Below are 18,547 nucleotides of genomic sequence, written 5' to 3' on the forward strand. Positions count from 1 at the left end.
ATAAGCATCACTTCAGAGAACTTGGCCCAAGGCAGGCTAGTCTCACACACACACACGCATGCACACACACACACACACACTAATACTCCACACTGCAGACCTTCAGCTTAGTATTGAGATGCTAGAGTCAAACACTATTATCTTAGGAAAAGTGTTTTATTAACAGGACTGAAGAGAAGGAAAATGTTCATTGAGCTTTGGTGTAAGAGTGAGTAGGAGGCAGGTGCCAAGTTCTAGAATATTGTTCCTGTTGGGCTAATTTTATGAACTACTGTCATTCCCCATATCTCTTACCTGCCAGCATGGAGCCTCAGAAGGTTGGAGTAATTCCTGGATTTATAACTTATATTATGTTGTTGAGCAACCCCCAGTGTCTCTGGTCTCCAGCGTCTTCTGTAAAATGGTTATGCTAAAGGAGAATCTCTCTAAGGCCTGTGTTGTATCACAGGTTTGTATTTCATGAAAAGGGCTTCCCTAGTGCTTCAGACAGTAAAGAATCTGCCTGCAATGCAGGAGACCTGGGTTTGATCCCTGGATTGGAAAGATCCCTTGGAGGAGGGCATGGCAACCCACTCCAGTATTCTTGCCTGGAGAATGACATGGACAAAGGAGCCTGGGGGGCTGCAGTCATGGGGTCACAATGAGTCAGACACGACTGAGTGACTACGCATGCACATTTCATGAAAAGATGCTAACGGAAGGGTAGAAAAAAAATAAAGCTAAACTTTCACTTAAGTCTGAGAGAAAATCAACAATGTATTTCTTCCTATTGAAAGATATTTTGTCACAGCGTTTGGAACTAACAGGAGCTTTGGATGCTGGCGGATCTAACCGCAGTCACAGGTATGTGACTTAACTTCTCTGGAATTTCTCTAAGCCTCATTGTCTCCTTTTGGAGAAGGGCTTGGGACTACCTAGCTAACACTCTTCATTATCGTGAACAATAGTAGAAAGACTGAATCTTGATGAATAGCCAAGTAACAGACATTCATAAAGTCCTCATAAATGATAGTGGTGATGGTGATGATTTGGACCATAGAATTTATTGTATATTTTTGAATGGATAGTCAAAAGGAATATTAATAATACCACTGTTAAGTTTACTTATAAACTGATAATAATGTAAAACACAATGATTTATTTTATAAATGTTCAAATGTAAATAACCCTGTCTACTGGTCATGCTGAATTTAAGAGTATATTAATGACCCTAATATTATAATTAGACTTCGAAGAACACAAAGATAACACTGATGTGACATGTCAAGTGAGTTACACGCTTATTTTACTTCATCCTCACAGGAGCAGGAACAAATAGGTCCTTATATCTTCATCTTACATAAGATGAAAGCGAAATTTTGGAAATTTAACTAACTTTTCAAAGATGACACATGTCTCCAGGATTAGAACTCAGTGTTGAAATAGTATTGAACTCAAGTCCTACTAGTTCAAGAACAACTCGCTGCAGGAGTCTGCTATCTGCCCAGTTACCTTCTGGAGGAGTCAGATAACTTGATCCCATGCTCCCCTAAGACTTTTTTTGCTTGTTGTAATATCTTTATTCTAGATTAAGAGCAGCAGGTGATGGTACTGTGTGGGGTAAAAGCCTCTGGAAATGAAGAATGAGAGAAGTGTCCAAGAATTCACCTTGGAGGGCTTCCCTGCTGCCCAGCACCTGGGAAAGGCCCTCGTCCTCCTGCGCCTGCCGGCACACCTGGCATCCATCTCAGGCACTGCGGCCATGGTGCCCATCACCTCTGCTGACGCCAGGCTACAGACACCTGTGCACTTTCTCCTCAGCATTTTCTCCCTCACTGAGTCTTGTCATAAGTGCTGTTATTCCTAACTTGCTGGTCATCTTTCTTTTAGGCAAGCAAACGATTTCCTTTTCGGCCTGTTTCAGGCAAGCTTGTGTCTTTGTATTTCTGGGAGCAGCAGGCTTCCTCCTCCTAGCAGTGATGTCTCTGGATCAGTACCTGGCCATTTGCAAGCCTCTTCATTACACGACCATCATGAACCTGAGGGCTTGCTGCCTCCTGGTCACAGCCTGCTCGGCTTTGGGCTTCACTCTCATTGCCGGTCTGGTGGTGATGGTGTCCCAGTTATGCTTCTGTGGCCCCCATGTCATACCTCACTTCTTCTGTGACCTCAGCCCCCTGATCCATCTCTCCTGCTCTGCCAGCAGGTCTCTCGAAATATTGCTCCTTGTCCTTGCTTTGTGTGTCCTTTTGACTCCCCTCATCATAACCATCACTGCATGCAGCAACATAGTCACCACACTTATTAGACTCCCATCAGCCAAGGAGCAGCAGAAAGCTTTCTCCCCCTGCTCCTCTCACCTCATTGTCCTTCCTCTGATGTATGGCAGCTGTATGTTTATATATGTGAAACCGAAGCAGGTGAACAGGTTGGACTCCAACAAGGAGGCTGCCCTTGTGAACACGGTGGTGACTCCCCTGCTGAACCCTGTCACCTACACCCTGAGGAACAAGCAGGCCCGCCAGGCTCTGAGGGAGACTGTGAGCAGAATGAAACTATCAAGGTGAAAAAGTCACACTGTCTTGGAAGTGTGAGGTGATAGCTCATGGTGGTTTTGATTTGCATTTCTCTTAATGATGTTTGAATTATTTTCATTAGTGATTTTGAGCACATTTTTTATGTACTGACTATTTACTTGTATGTCTATTTGGAAAATGACTAGTTTCTCTTTACGTGAAGTATAGTTGAATCATAATGTGTTAGTTTCTGGTGTACAGCAAAGTGATTCAGACATATATATATTCAGATTCTTTTCCATTATAGGTTCTGTTCAGTTCAGTTGAGTCACTCAGTCATGTCCGACTCTTTGTGATCCCATGAACTGCAGCACGCCAGGCTTCCCTGTCCATCACCAACTCCCAGAGTTTACTCAAACTCATGTCCATTGAGTCAGTGATGGCATCCAACCATCTCATCCTCTGCCATCCCTTCTCCTCCTACTTTCAGTCTTTCCCAGCATCAGGGTCTTTTCCAATGAGTTCATTCTTCAAAGTATTGGAACTTCAGCTTCAGCCTCAGTCTTTCCAATGAATATTCAGGACTGATTATAGGTTATTAGAAATTACTGAATATAGTTACTTTTACCATATCGTTGGACCTTATTGTTGATCTATTTTATATATAGTAGTATAAATCTGTTAATCCTAAACTCCTAATTCCCCCACTTTCCATGAATTAAATGTAGCCATAAGTTTGTTTTCTATGCCTGTGAGTCTGTTTCTGCTTTGTAAATAAGTTCATTTGTATAATTGTTTATGTTTCCATACATAAGTGCTATTATATGGTATTTGTCTGACTTAATTCATTTAGTTTGAAGTAGGTCCATCCACATTGCTGCAAATGGCATTATTTCAATCTTTTTATGGCTGAATAATATTTTGTCACACACCCATCCACCATATCTTCTGCATCCATTTATCTATTGATGGACACTTAGATTTCATCCATGTCTTGGCTATTGTAGATAGTACTGCTGCGAACATTGGGGTGCATGTATCTTTTCAAATTAGAGTTTTTGTCTTTTCCAGTTATATGCCCAGAGATGGGATTGCTGGATTATATGGCAACTTTATTTTAGTTTTTTAAGGAACCTTTATACTGTTCTCTATAGTGGCTTTACCAGTTTACATTCTCACCAACAGTGTAGGAGGATTCCTTTTCTCCACACTCTCTCTAGCATTTATTATTTGTAAATTTTTTTTTTGAGAGGGAAATAAAGTTTATTAAAGTGGGAGACACAGTTGGAACAGCGGGCCAGCTCAAGGGAGAACGGACGCTGAACAGGGGTCCTTAGTCCACTTTTATACAAGGGTGCAAGCAGTGGGATGGGGGTCTTGTGGGTCATTTGCTAATTGGATGAGGCATGTACACTGGGTGCGGGAGAGTAGGGCAAACACCTTCTCCCTCTGGAGTAGGAGGGGAGACAGGTTACACTGTTCCATTATAGTTACAACGTGGGGGAGGGAAGGACGATAAGGGTCGGTTTTCCGTTTCTGCATTCCAAGACGCTCCTCGGTTTTATCTGCTCTCTCATCCTTGGCTCACCACATTCCTCCCTCTTTATTTTTAGGGCCAATTCTTTGCCCCCTTTTGATACCCTGCTCATGTCTAACTATCTACCTATTTCCCTTCTCAGGCACTTGGGAACCCAATCTCAAAGATTTGTAGACTTTTGATGATGGCCATTCTGACTGGTTCCACCTTATTGAAGTTTTGATTTGCATTTGTCTATTAATAAGTGATGTTGAGCATCTTTTCATGTGCTTGTTAGCTATCTGGATGTCTTCTTTGGAGAAATGTGTACTTAGGTCTTCTGCCAATTTATTGATTGGGTGGTCTGTTTTTTTGATATTGAGCTGTATGAGGTATTTGTATATTTTGGAATTTCAACCCTTAGAATTCAGTTGGGCAGATGCTGAATGTATATGTGTCTGAGGAAGTTCACTGGTTGTTGCAGAAAACATAAAAGTGTCAAATTAACAATGAATGAATTGCATGAACTGTAATGAAAATTGTGTAAAATATGTCCTCCCTAACCTATACTGTCCTTGTAACATCTTCAAAGGAAATTAGTCATAATTACCCTAGAGTGTACAAAATACCACGTAACACTATGTGAGAAAAGGTACAGTTAGATGTTTTCTTATGAACCTTGTGTTTGCTTTGAAATGCAACATCTTTGAATAAGTATTTTTAATGACAAAAATCAACGATGAAAAAAAATCAACAATGAAGTATGGGGCGCACGATCAAGATGGCAGAGCAGGAGAATGCAAAACTTTACCTCCCTCCATGAGTCAATCAAAAATACATGTACATGCAGAACAATACTCACTGAAAACTGCTAACAGCTGGAGACTGACAGAAAGCCTGCTGCGGACCCAAGGCTGTCAGATAGAGAGCCACGTGGTGTTTCATCGGGAGGAAAGATAAACATCAGGTTGGGATCTGTGCCTCTGGAAGGGGACTCAGTGAAGAAGGGAGATTACAAGGGCAGAGGACCTCTCTGGGGGGCTAGGAGTTCAAGCTACATGAGTGTCGCTGCCCTGGGGTCTGACACATGAAGCTGGGAACCCTGGGGGTTAAGAGGACTGGTGAGACTGAAAGGAGGGATGTGGGAAGGCTGGGCTTCACTCATGAGGAGTGAGCACATGTGTGTGTGCACACAAAATGGGGTGTAGAGGGCAGACTGAAACTGCCTGGGTGGCTGGCCTGTTTTATCCAGTCACCCTGGAATGCACCCTAACTGAGTGTAGCAACTGCTCTGGCCCCACCTGCTTCACGACGCAGCTCCACCGTAGGTTATGAACGCTTGTGCTGGTTGGGGGAGAGAGGATACTTGAAAGGAATGGAAGCAGTTCAGACCCAATAGTTTTAAACAGATTTAATATCTGATATTCTAGAGTTCACCTGTGTGAGTGCTCAGTTGCTAAGTGGTGTCTGACTCTTTGCAACCCCCTGGACTGTAGCCCACCAAATTCCTCTGTCCATGGAATTCTCCAGGCAAGAATACTGGAGTGGGTTGCCATTTCCTTCTCCAAGGGATCTTCCTGACCCAGGGATCCAACCGTGTCTTCTGTGTTGCAGGCACCTCGGAAGCCCTATAGAGTTCACATTCACTATTAACAATGTACAAAAACTAGAAATTAGCAAGAGCTTTATAAAGAATACTTTGTTTGGCAACTTAAAACCTTCCTGCACAACTTCAAGGCTCCTAGGTGGTGCAGTGGTAAAAAATCCCCCTGCCCATGCAGGAGATGTCAGAGACGTGGGTTCCATCCCTGAGTCAGAAAGATCCCCAGGAGTAGGAACTGGCAATCCACACCAGTATTCTTACCTGAGAAACCCTATGGATAGAGGAACTTGGCAGGCTATATGGGGTTGCAAAGAGCTGGGCGCGACTGAGCACGTATGCACCATACAACTACAAAGATCTACTTGAAATTGCTGCTATAGAAAATTGAACATTTTAATCTTCAAGAATTTAAGCTCCTGGAATTTCTCATTGCTCCTTCCCTTTCATCATTGCTTTGGATATATTATTTGTCTTTTTTTAAAAAACTCATATGATTTCTACATTGAAAATCACCCAAAGCTTAAATGTGTCATTTCACCTTCTGATATCAAAAGCTGATGCATTAGAAAGACAATTTTCAGTCATTGGCAGAAAGTAGTATTAAGAGCGGAATCAGGCAAACTTGTACAATTAAAGATTTTTTTTTGTTAAAAAAAAAAGCAGTTCACAACTGGGGTAAAATATTCTCAGTCCTGTCATGACAAGTATGTAGAATATATAATCTTTGGGGTAACAAAGCAAACCCAAATGAATAAAAGCCCTGACAATTAAAAACGAGCAAGACTTTTTAACAGGCACTTCACAGAAAAGGATTTCTATTTGTCACAAGTATATAAAAGAAGTGTTCATCATAAGTAGTCATTAGGAAAATGTAAATCAAGATGAAATACTACTAGAATGTCTCCAGTTTTTAAAAGTTGAACTATATTTGATATTATACAAGTTTCAATGCCATTCCCCCAAATCGTCCTACCCTCTCCCTCTCCCATAGAGTCCAAAAGACTGTTCTATACCTCTGTGTCTCTTTTGCTGTCTCACATAGAGGATTATCATTACCGTCTTTCTAAATTCCATATATATGCATTAGTATACTGTATTGGTGTTTTTCTTTCTGGCTTACTTCACTCTGTATGGCAAAACCAATACAATACTGTAAAGTAATTAACCTCCAATTAAAATAAATAAATTTATATTAAAAATAAATTAAAAAAATAATAAAAATAAAAGTTGAACTCTATTTGATATTATATATGTTTAATGTGGTCAAGGGTTGATGTACATGTATGAATGCAATGTGATTGCCATTGTAGCATTAAATAAGATCTTGATCATGTTGTGTAATCATTTCTTTTCTTTTGGTCAGAATAAATGAGATACAATCTCTTGGCACGCTTGATATTTATAATGCAATATTGCTTTTTATAATCAATATGTTAGATTTCCAGGACTTATTTTTCTACTAGTTGCAAGTTTGTGTCCTTAAACAAAATCTCTCCTACATTCCCTCCCCAACCCCTCAGCAACCACTATTTTACTCTAATTTTTTTGAGTTCACCTTTTTTACATTCTACATATAAGTAATATCATACAGTATTTGTCTTTCTCTGACTTGGCATGATGTCACAAAGGTCGTCCGTCAATGTTGGCACAAATGACGGGATTTCCATTTCCTCATAATTGAATAATATTCCATTGTATATGCATGTATATACATATATTTCACATCTTCTTTACCAATTCATCCCTAGCAGAAATTTAGGTTGAATCTATGTGATGCCTATTTTGAATAATGCTGCAATAAACATAGGAGTGCCAATATCTCTCCCGTATTCGGTTTTCATTTACTTTGGGTATATAATCAGAGGTCCATTGTGCTATCGTATGTTAGTTCTATTTTTAGTTTTTTGAGGAACCTGCATATTGTTTTCCATAGTGGCTGAATGAATTTACAGAAATGCACCAATTAAATGACTTAGAGACTAAGTGTTGGTGAGAAAGTGGAGCACCTTAAATTCTCATGCATTGCTGCTGAGAGCTTAAATCCAGTTTTGGAAACTGTTTTACAGGTGTTAAGACCTGTCCTATAATTAATTCAATACTTTTACTCCAAGTTACATATTCAGGAGAAATGAATGCTATGTCTTCAAAAAGACTTTTACAAGAATATTCATAGCAGCTTTATTCATGGTAGCCCTGAACTAGAAAGGATGCAAATGCCCTTCCATGGAGGAATGGAAAGCTGTGGGGTACCTGGTCAATGGACTATGACAAAGCAATATAAAAGAGTAAATCATCCACCTAAACAGCAGGGGTAATTGCTACAGACATGTTGAGGAAAAAAGGCAGACAAAGGAATACATGCTATTTTGGATTTCTATGATTTTCAATAAACTGGCAAAAGTAAATTTTCATGATTGAAATCAGTGTATTTCTTTGGTGTGGGTTATTGATTGGAAAAAGGAAAAAGCAAACTTATGAAATGAGATGGAAAAATGTCATTGCTTGATTTCAATAGAGGTTATATGACTGTTACATACACAAATTATTGATCTGTACAATTAAATTTTGTGTATTTTATCGAATGCAAGTAATAATTCAATAAATAAAATATCAGGTTAAAAAGAAAAAGGCAAAGTAATTCAAATGTAAAAAAGAGTTTCTGTTGTTTAAGCCTTTTTTAATACATGTAATTTGTGATTTTTAAATTTTATAACTCTATTTGATAAATTTTCCAATTCCCTGGGTCAGGAAGATCCCCTGGAGAAGAAAATGACAACCCACTCCAGTATTCTCATCCATGAGAAATCCCATGGACAGAGGGGCCTGGCAGACTACAGTCTCTGGGGTCACAAAAGAGTCGACACAACTTAGTGACTAAACAACAGCCGGGCAGTTGTGCAAAATCTGCCTTTGAGATTTGCACAGAGGACTGTGCAGCCTGTTGAGAATGATAGTGGTGTGTTACCATATGCAGCAAAAGGGCAGTTATGATACATGTCACCTGGAACTTCCCATTGCCAAATATGAAGCAATTAAATGTCCCCTGGGACTCTGTTGTGATTTTAGTTCCTATTCCATTTAAAAAAAAAAAAAAAAACCCTCTTCTAATGAATTTGAAAGCTCCAAAGATGTGTCCATTGGGCCCAATGCATCCTCACTGGTGATGGTAAATAAGCCTGTGATAATTATACCATAAGGGCATTTGAATGTGTTCTCACTTATGGCTGCTGTGATCCTTCCCTATATGAGTTGGGGTGACTAGTTGATGGAAAAGTGACTGATAACAGGGTCATTAAATAATGAAACTGACCTTTGTTGTCTCTTCTTTTTGACTCTCTTCTGGGATAGATGCACAATCAACCACACTTGTTGTTCATGATGCACTGTAGAATGGAAATAATCATGTCCAGGTATTCCAAACAGAAACACAGAAAGTGCTAGCACATGACTGGGGCAACTTGTGTTGTCTTCATGGTCCAGAATTTATCAGTCAGATTGCCATGGAAAAACTATGCCTGTTAATCCTCCAGAGTTTGAAGATTTTCTATTTTTAAATTGAACCTTAACAATTTCTTACTAATTTAGGACGTAAGGCATCCATTAATTTTTTTTATTAGGTCAATGAAAAGTATATCTCAACAAAGTGTTTTTCCCACGGTCCGTTAACCTAGGAGAAAGATCCTGGTTTGTTTTAAGAAGAGAGAGAAGCACATTGTGAAAGAAACACTGTTTTCCATGAGCTGCTTCATGGTGAGTACTTGACCATGGGACTAACTTGCAATCTAAAAGGTCAGATGTTTTAACCAGAGCCTTATGTTTAAGCTTCTAATGTGGACCATACATAGGTAAAGTAATAGTTTGGCCAAAAGGAATTAAATAAAATACAATCAAATTATGATTTCTTATTTACTAGAGCACTGATTTGCAGGAGATGCCCAGATGCCCAGATTGTTTCAATATACTTGGCTTACTTGGCTTCTAGTTAGGCATTGGCATTTTTTTTTTAATAAAAAAAGAATGTTCCTCTAGTGATTGCAATGGAAATACAGGTTTAATTCTGCCACATGAAATACTTCCAATGTAAACAATTATTCCCAGAAAAAGGAACGTTGAAGAGTAATCTATGAAATAATTGAGTGGCAGAATGAAGAACTACCATTCTGCTAGGTTGGCACAGTGTGAAGGAATTTGATCCACCCATTGAATGTGTATTCATAGGATTTGAACAACCAAGTCATGAGACCATTTCCCCCCACCTCCAGTTTTAGGTATGGTTTCTCTTAAACCCACAAACTGTGTGGTTATGATACTATAACATACTAGCTTTACTGTTCACACTGGTAGTGCTGGTGTGTATATGCGTGCAATGTTGCTTTAGTCCTGTCTGACTCTTTGTGACCCTATGGGCTGTAGCCCAACTGCACCCCCCCTCCCACCACCACCTGCCCCTGCCTCCTCTGTCCATGGGATTCTCCAGGCAAGAATACTGGAGTGGATTGTTGTGCCCTCCAGGGAATCTTCTTGATCCAGCAATCGAACCTGTATCTCTTACATCTTCTGTATTGGCAGATGGCTTCTTTACCACTAGCACACACAGGTCTTGAAGAAGGAACTCAGGCTGAACAGACTTCAGGAAAATACCTGGTTTGGAACCTGGTAGTAAGAAAACAGCTCTCTCACACCTTCTGTTACCGAAGGGTTAAAGTCAGGAGGCTTCCTACATTGCATGGCATCCCTGAAACATAGAAATTACCACTGTGACCCCATGAACAATATTTTCTGCAGGATGACAGCCTCACTCTTAACTGTTGTGTATGCGTCTGCAGTAAGTTTCATTTTGCTTTGTTTACCTTGTGTACTATGATTCACAGATATTATTTTCCAAAAAAGTTAAGTGACACATTAAAAATTATTATAAAAAATAAAAACAAATCTTTACTTTTACAATTTAAAAATAACTTATAATTAATATAATAATGTTATAATAGTAAAATGTTTGTCATTTATTGTAAAGTACTTTCAAAATATAAAATGATCCCTCCTTCACAAATATACCTGAAAGCAGTGTTTTTATTTTATTGTATTTTTGTTTTTTAAAGTTGCTATCATTTAAATTCTTTATTCTTCAGTAGTAGTATTTTCTGCTTCACAGATTAGGCAGAGAATGATGACACTCAGAGAAACAGAGAGAACTGTGGGGGTGAAAAATGAGTCCACCGTCCAGGAGTTCGTTCTGGAGGCGTTTCCTGCCGCCCAGCACTTGAGGGGCCTCCTCTTCCTGGTGCACCTGCTTGCATACCTGGCCTCTATCGTGGGAAACGCGATCATAATCCTCATCACCTGGGCTGACCATCGCCTCCAGACACCAATGTATGTTTTGCTGAGCACTTTCTCCTTCTGCGAATGCTGTTTCATCACCACAGTCATTCCTAAACTGCTGTCCATCTTCCTTTCAGGAAGGCAAACGATTCCCTTTCCTGCTTGCCTCACACAAGCCTTCTTCTTTTTATTTCTTGGTGCAGTGATTTTCTTTCTCATGGCAGTGATGTCGTTGGATCGATACCTGGCCATCTGCAAGCCTCTGCACTATGCATCCATCATGAACCTGAGGGTTAGTTTCCTCCTGATTTTCTTGTGCTATTCCTTGTCCTTCATCTTCTTCACTGGTCTGATGCTCAGAGTTTCCCAGTTATCATTCTGTGGCCCCAATATCATCTCTCATTTCTTCTGTGACCTTGGCTCTTTAATTCACCTCTCCTGCTCCGACACCAGCTCTGTTGAAACATATTTCTTCTTTGTTACTTCGTTTGTCATTCTGCTATCCCTCATTGTGACCATCACTGCCTACAGCAACATAGTGGTCACAATCCTGCGACTCCCATCAGCCAAGGAGCGACAGAAAGCTCTCCACCTGCTCCTCTCACCTCATTGTCCTCTCCCTGATGTATGGCAGCTGTGTGTTTATTTACCTGAAACCAAAGCAGGTGAACAGGCTGGACTCCAACAAGGAGGCTGCCCTTGTGAACACGGTGGTGACCCCAGTGCTGAACCCTGTCATCTACACCCTGAGGAACAAGCAGGTCCACCAGGCTCTGAGGGACACGCTGTCCAGGGTGAGGTTGCAGAAGTAGAGTTTGGAGGCTAAGTGGATCCTCTTGATCCTCCAGTTCAGTTTCCCACCATTGGCAAAGTCTGTTCTTGAGAAGCTCTCCGTATGACGACCTGTCTCGTGCTACTTTTAAGCTGGATGGGTACTGTCTTTATTCTGCAGTTCAATCTTGTGCCTATGCTCAGTTGCTCAGTTGTGTTGTTTGTGAGCCCACGTACTATAGCCCACCAGGCTCGTCTGTTCAAGGGATCTCCTGGGCAAGAATACTGGAGTAAGTTGCCATTTCCTCCTCCATGGCATCCCAACCCAGGGATCATACCTGTGTCTCCTGAGTCTCCCGCATTGGCATGCAGAGTCTTTCCCACTGGGCCACCTGTGAAGCCTTGTTCCTTTATTTGAAAATTTCATTTGTTCTCTATGTTGCTCTGATGATATCGTCCTTGAGTTTCTGATTGGTCTTAGATGAATTCAAACCAAACAACATTTATGGAGCAACTATTATACATAAATCATAAGATACAATATCTTTAAGGTAATAATTCAAGTGTTACCAATCAGATTTAATAAATGTTCATGATACATTTTGATGCTTTAATTTTCTGATACCTATGAAAAATAGATAGCACTGTTCTTTACCTTTAGATATTCAGGTTAGAATTTTAAGAAACAAATTTGTTTCTGAAAACTATGAGAAGTCATAGTGCAAATTAATGTTGTTTCATTAACTGAATTTGTTTATGTAAATGAATCTGCTATATGCTCACTGGTTCTTCTTCTCTGGGTCTATTCATGTTATTGTAGTAACAACTCAGTGTATCTCCAGGTGGTTAAGATGAGCTCTTTAGTGTATCATCTTTGGCTGTATAAAACATTATTAAAATTTTCTTTAACTTCTTAAAACACAGACAAAAGCACATTTTTTTTTTCATATTTCTGTAACTTTATAATTTATACTGGCAACTGGGAGAGTGTTTTATGGGATTTCCTAGCATAATAATTCTGGATGTTTGGTTAAAATCTACCCTGGATGAAAAGGAAATAAAAAAATGGTAATGTTAATGACATAAGTAATTACTAAATAAGTCTAGTTCATATGGTTGGCAAAACTTGTTAAAACCTGAAGATCAAAGGTGAACAATTGAGAAAATGCATGGAACTGCATTCTCTGGTGGGAACCTTTGGTCTACAATCCTGGGTGGTCCCCTGCCCTATTACAGGAGAGAGAGGGCAATCAAGGTACGCAAGTTTAAACCTGTGCGCTTATTTTTCTCTAACTGATGTTGCCAAGTTCTGGATTCAACTGTTTGTTGAAAGGCATGATCCCAGTAGCAAATGCTTTCTTCCCATCCAAGAGGTATTTTCTCCTTAGTGTGATCTTAAGGTGTGGGAGCTGCTTCCCTTAACATGTCTTCCCTGTTAAGGTAAATTCTGGTTGACATTTTAGGTAGCAAAAACTAATAGGACTCATACTTAGAAAACTTTAAAAGGAAAATGAGCGCATTAATATCTAACAAGTGGATTAAAGTGGAGTCAGTTACCGTGTTGACAGGTTCACTGAGGAGGCGACTCCCATCAGGAGACACTTGGCCCCAGTGGGGATCAGGTTCAGTCACATCTGACACTGCGTGTGCATGGCCTACTGGAACTTTAAGTATGTCTGACTTGAGGGCATATCTTCCTTTTAGCTTGTTCTGAGAAAAAAAATTATATTTAAGGCATAATCTCATCAGGAAGAATTTTAGACTGTCAAAAGAGTGTTCGGTGATTTAGATTTTTAAGCTTGGGAACAGTTTGATTATAAGCAGTCCTATGGTTTTCCAAGGACAGGTATGTCTGTGTCACTCCTTTCTCCAAAGTAGAAATTAGGTGGGTAATTTTTGAGCCTGATCTAAAGGTAGGGAACTCCTGAGAGTTCTGTGCATTAGATAAAAGAGCCATTTCTACCAGTCTTTACAGAGTTGATGTGGTCTAATTCACCAGTTTTTCATCTTATAGATCATACATTTGATATCAAGTCTAAATGCTGCCTAGTCCTAGATTCCAAAAATTTCCTCTTATATTTCCTAAAAAATATATTTTTGTGTTTTAAGTTTGTCTGTAATCCATTTTGGGTTAGTATTTGTATAAGCTGTCAGGCTTAGACTGGAGTTTTCTTTTGCCTGTGAATGTATAATTGATCCATTACCATTTGTTGAAAAATTATCCTTCTTCCATTGAACTACTTATATATCTTTGCCAAAAATCAGTTGGGCTTATTGTTAAAGGTCTATTTCTGGTTTATCTATTCTGTTCCACCAAGCTGTGTGTTTTTGTGTCCACCAATATCACACTGTCTTGATTCCTGTACCTACACAATAAAAATTAATACTGAGTAGAGTAATCACTCCTATTTTCTTTATTTTTCAAGATTAAAAACTTATTATATGGCCCAGGCCTTTCAATATAATTTTTAGCATAAGTTTGTCTATGTCTACAAAAACTTTTCTGAGATTTTGTAGAAAACTGCCTAAAACCTGTTGATCAATTTGGGAAGATCCTACATCATTACTACGTTGAATCTCCCAATTCATAAAGACTGTATGTGTCCTCATTTATTTAGGCTTCTTTGATTTCTTTCATCACAGTAGTCTAGTTTTCCACACATAGATTATGTGCATATTTTGTTAGATTTATACCTAAGTATTTTATTTCCTTTGGAGCTATTATAAATGGCAATGTATTTTAATTTGTTTCTGCAATTTTATTGTTATTATACAAATATGTGGTTTTTCTTTTGTGTGTTGATCTTGCACCCTGTGACCATGCTGCAATCACTTATTAGTTCTAGTAATACTTTTGTAGATTGCTTAGGGTTGTCTGTGTATATATTCACATAATTTCCCAACAGAAACAGTTTTATTTCTTTCCAGTCTTCATGCATTTTGTTTCTTTTTCTTGCCTAACTGCAGTGGCTAGAACTTCCAGTGTTGTCATGTTTTCTATCTCAGAGAGGAAGCATTTAGTCTTTTAGCATTAAGTATGATGTTACCTCTATCTTTTTCATAGATTTTTTTTTTGTCAAGTTGAGATGGTTTCTCTCTGCTCCTAGCTTGCTGAGAATTTATCTTTGTTTATTTTTTTTTGGGGGGGGGGGAAATATGCTGTATTATTTATTTATACCTGTGGCGGATTCATTTTGATATTTGGCAAAACTAATACAATTATGTAAAGTTTAAAAATAAAATAAAATTAAAAAAAAAGGATTTTTTTTTTATCATGAATATGTGGGGAAGCATAAATCACTGCTCAACCTTGATGAAGAAGGTGTGGTTTTTCAGGTTGGCTTGAGGTTGGAGTAAGATTGGTACTGACAAAAATTCATTTTCTATTAGGCCACTGTCTTCTCAGTCCTTTGGCTACGGGGCACAGGCTCTTTTTTTTTAAAAATATTTTTTAAAATCTACCTACTAGCGATTCTATGCTGGAGGATTCTGCTGCACCCTGTCTGGGAAATATGATAGGCAAAAAGGAAACTCAGGGAAAGGACTGAAATGCTGTTCTTCAGGACTGTCCCTAGGCAGTCCACTGCCTTCTTCCTACTCTTCCAGAATCTTTCTATGGTTCTTTGTTGTGTTATGTCCAGGGTATTTTCATTAAAGAAGGAGGACTTGGGAGAAATGGGTTACTTTACCTTGGTGAACAAGTCCTTGATGAACTTCTTATAAATCAGTTTTTCTTTTTAATGTGAAAGACATTCCTCATGCAGAAACCCATGTAAATTTAGATAAAGGATTGATTCACAGAAGAACCTTCATATTATTGTGTGTGTGTATGTGTGTGTGCACGCATGCATGCGAGGCTCTGTTGCTCAGCTGAGTCCAACTCTATGTGACCCCCTGGACTGTAGCCTGCCAGGCTCCTCTGTTCATGGCATTTCCCAGGCAAGAGTACTGGAATGGGTTGCCATTCCCTTCTCCAGGGGATCTTCCCGACCCAGGGATGGAACTCCAGTCTCCTGAGTCACCTGCATTGCCAGGTGGATTCTTTACCACTGAGCCACCAGGAAGCTATATTTGTTACTATGTACATGGGCGTGCTTGGTTGCACAGTTGTGTCTCACCCTTTGTGACCCCATGGACTGTAGTCCACCAGACTCCTCTGTCCATGGGATTTTTCCAGGCAGGAATACTGGAATGGGTTGCCATTCCTTCCTCCAGGGGATCTTCCCAACCCAGGGATCGAACACATGTCTCCTGAGTCTCCTACATTGACAAGCAGATTCTTTATCACTTAACCACCTGGGAAGCACCTATTGTGTATATAAATATGGACAAAAGTTGTGAATTTCTGACTGTACCACATGTTATAATTATTAAAGCTCTGTTTTGAAACCAGAAAAAAAGTTGTGAATTTTTGAAGAAATGAACTAGGTAATAGAAGAAAATTCAGTGTCTGATTTGAATTAGTCAGAAGTAGACCTTTAAGCAAGGACTTGAAGAGGATTAGCTTATTTGCTGGAGAAGGCGATGGCACCCCATGCCAATGCTCTTGCCTGGAGAATCCCATGGGCGGAGGAGCCTGGTGGGCTGCAGTCCATGGGGTCGTGAAGAGTTAGACACGACTGAGCGACTTCACTTTCACTTTTCACTGTCATGCATTGGAGAAGGAAATGGCAACCCACTCCAGTGTTCTTGCCTGGAGAATCCCAGGGACAGGGGAGCCTGGTGGGCTGCCGTCTACGGGGTCGCATAGATTCGGACATGACTGAAGTGACTTGGCAGCAGCAGCAGCAGCAGCAGCAGCTTATTTGAATGTTGAGTCTATGAAACACCAGTCAGGTGGAGAGAAAGTGACATAGTGAGAACTGTGCTTCATCAAGCCAGTTACCATTCTAGGAAACTGGAATTCAGTCTCACTGTGGCCTTCTGGGTGGTAGTATAGAACACTCTTCAGAGTTATTCAAACCAAGAGGAAAATAAGACAGAGTATGTATCTAGCAAGTCTCCACCCATCATTGACTGAAGATTACTCATAAAAGTAGTTAATCTCCAGCATTTCTGGCTTGTCCTGTGTATGAGAAATGTACCCCCACAGCCAGAAGATAGTGCTCTGGCAGAGTCTGCAGGATTTTTGCAGTAAACAATCCGTAGGATGCCAGTCAAGTTGAACACCAAGGTAATATTGGCGGGCTTCTACTGGCATCTTCACTTCATCCATCACACTACTCATAGTTACTTGCCCACCACAGTGCAAGTAAGTGCAACCTGCCTATTACCTATTCTTCAATGTGATGGTTGGTCGTATTATAAAAAACAAAACAAAACAACAACAACAAAAAAACCAGACGTACAGTAGGAAGATAAATGTGTAAACTATGTTTCATGCTGCTGTCATTGGTCTCTGGGTCAAATAAATGTTGCATCATGTCTTTCCATGATCATCCATATTAGATTTTTCCTTCATCCTTGGCCAGCACAACTCCTGGCTTAATTTGCTTGTCTTTTAAGTTAACATAGACCTTCATACCTGAGAGCTCCGAGTCCCTAGTCACCAAGTCCTTAACAGATCATGAGCATGCCTGCTGTAATTTAATTTACAACATTATTACCATGGAAATAATGAGGAACATCCGAATGAATCCTATTAGTTCCAGATATATTTCTTACTTCCTTTGTTATTTCACAGAAGACTTGTCTCCTTGTGCTTGAAAGGCCAATTATTATTGCTTACATATACTAACTGTTTTTTGCATGTTAGCCTATTGTCAGGAGATATACAAAGTGAACTGGGTTTAGTGGACCTCTTCCTGGGTTCCCTTGTAGAAGCATTCCGCGACTCCCCCATCTAGAGAAATAGAACCTCTGTTACAGTAGAGCTTAAACTTGTGATTTTTGGAGACGCAAAAATCCCCAAATCAAAATAAGTGACCCAATCAAAAAATGGGCCAGACATTTGGGCCCGCAAATGGGCCAACTAAACAGACATTTCTCCAAAGAAGACATACAGATGGCTAACAAACACAAGAAATCTCTGTTTTCTCAAAGTTACATTTACCTTGTTATGCAGCCAGGCTTCAGCAATACGTGAACCGTGAACTTCCAGATATTCAAGCTGGTTTTAGGAAAGGCAGAGGAACCAGAGATCAAATTGCCAACATCCCCTGGATCATCAAAAAAGCAAGAGAGTTCCAGAAAAACATCTACTTTTGTTTTATTGACTATGCCAAAGCCTTTGACTGTGTGGGTCACAATAAACTGTGGAAAATTCTTCAAGAGATGGGAATACCAGACCACCTGACCTACCTCTTGAGAAACCTATATGCAGGTCAGGAAGCAACAGTTAGAACTGAACATGGAACAACAGACTTGTTCCAAATAGGAAAAGGAATACATCAAGGCTGTATATTGTCACACTGCTTATTTAACTTCTATGCAGAGTACATCATGAGAAACACTGGGCTGGAAGAAGCACAAGCTGCAATCAAGATTGCTGGGAGAAATATCAATAACCCCAGATATGCGGATGACACCACCCTTATGGCAGAAAGTGAAGAGGAACTAAAAAGCCTTTTGATGAAAGTGAAAGAGGAGAGTGAAAATGTTGGCTTAAAGCTCAACATTCAGAAAACTAAGATCATGGCATCTGGTCCCATCACTTCATGGGAGATAAGTGGGGAAACTTGGAAACAGTGTCAGACTTTATTTTTTGGGGCTCCAAAATCACTGCAGATGGTGATTGCGGCCATGAAATTAAAAGACGCTTACTCCTTGGAAGAAAACTTATGACCAACCTAGATAGCATATTAAAAAGCAGAAACATTACTTTGCCAACAAAGGTCCATCTAG

The 18,547-nt window shown here is 39.8% G+C and overlaps 2 pseudogenes; both read left to right on the forward strand.

The window, feature by feature from the left end:
- Nucleotides 1–1,572: 1,572 nt before the first annotated feature.
- Nucleotides 1,573–2,546, forward strand: LOC102405815 (annotated as a pseudogene).
- Nucleotides 2,547–10,686: 8,140 nt separating this feature from the next.
- LOC102401268 lies at nucleotides 10,687–11,766 on the forward strand (annotated as a pseudogene).
- The last annotated feature ends 6,781 nt before the right edge of the window (nucleotides 11,767–18,547 follow it).

Source organism: Bubalus bubalis, chromosome 4 (genome assembly GCF_019923935.1).
Source record: "Bubalus bubalis isolate 160015118507 breed Murrah chromosome 4, NDDB_SH_1, whole genome shotgun sequence".
Taxonomy (NCBI): domain Eukaryota; kingdom Metazoa; phylum Chordata; class Mammalia; order Artiodactyla; family Bovidae; genus Bubalus; species Bubalus bubalis.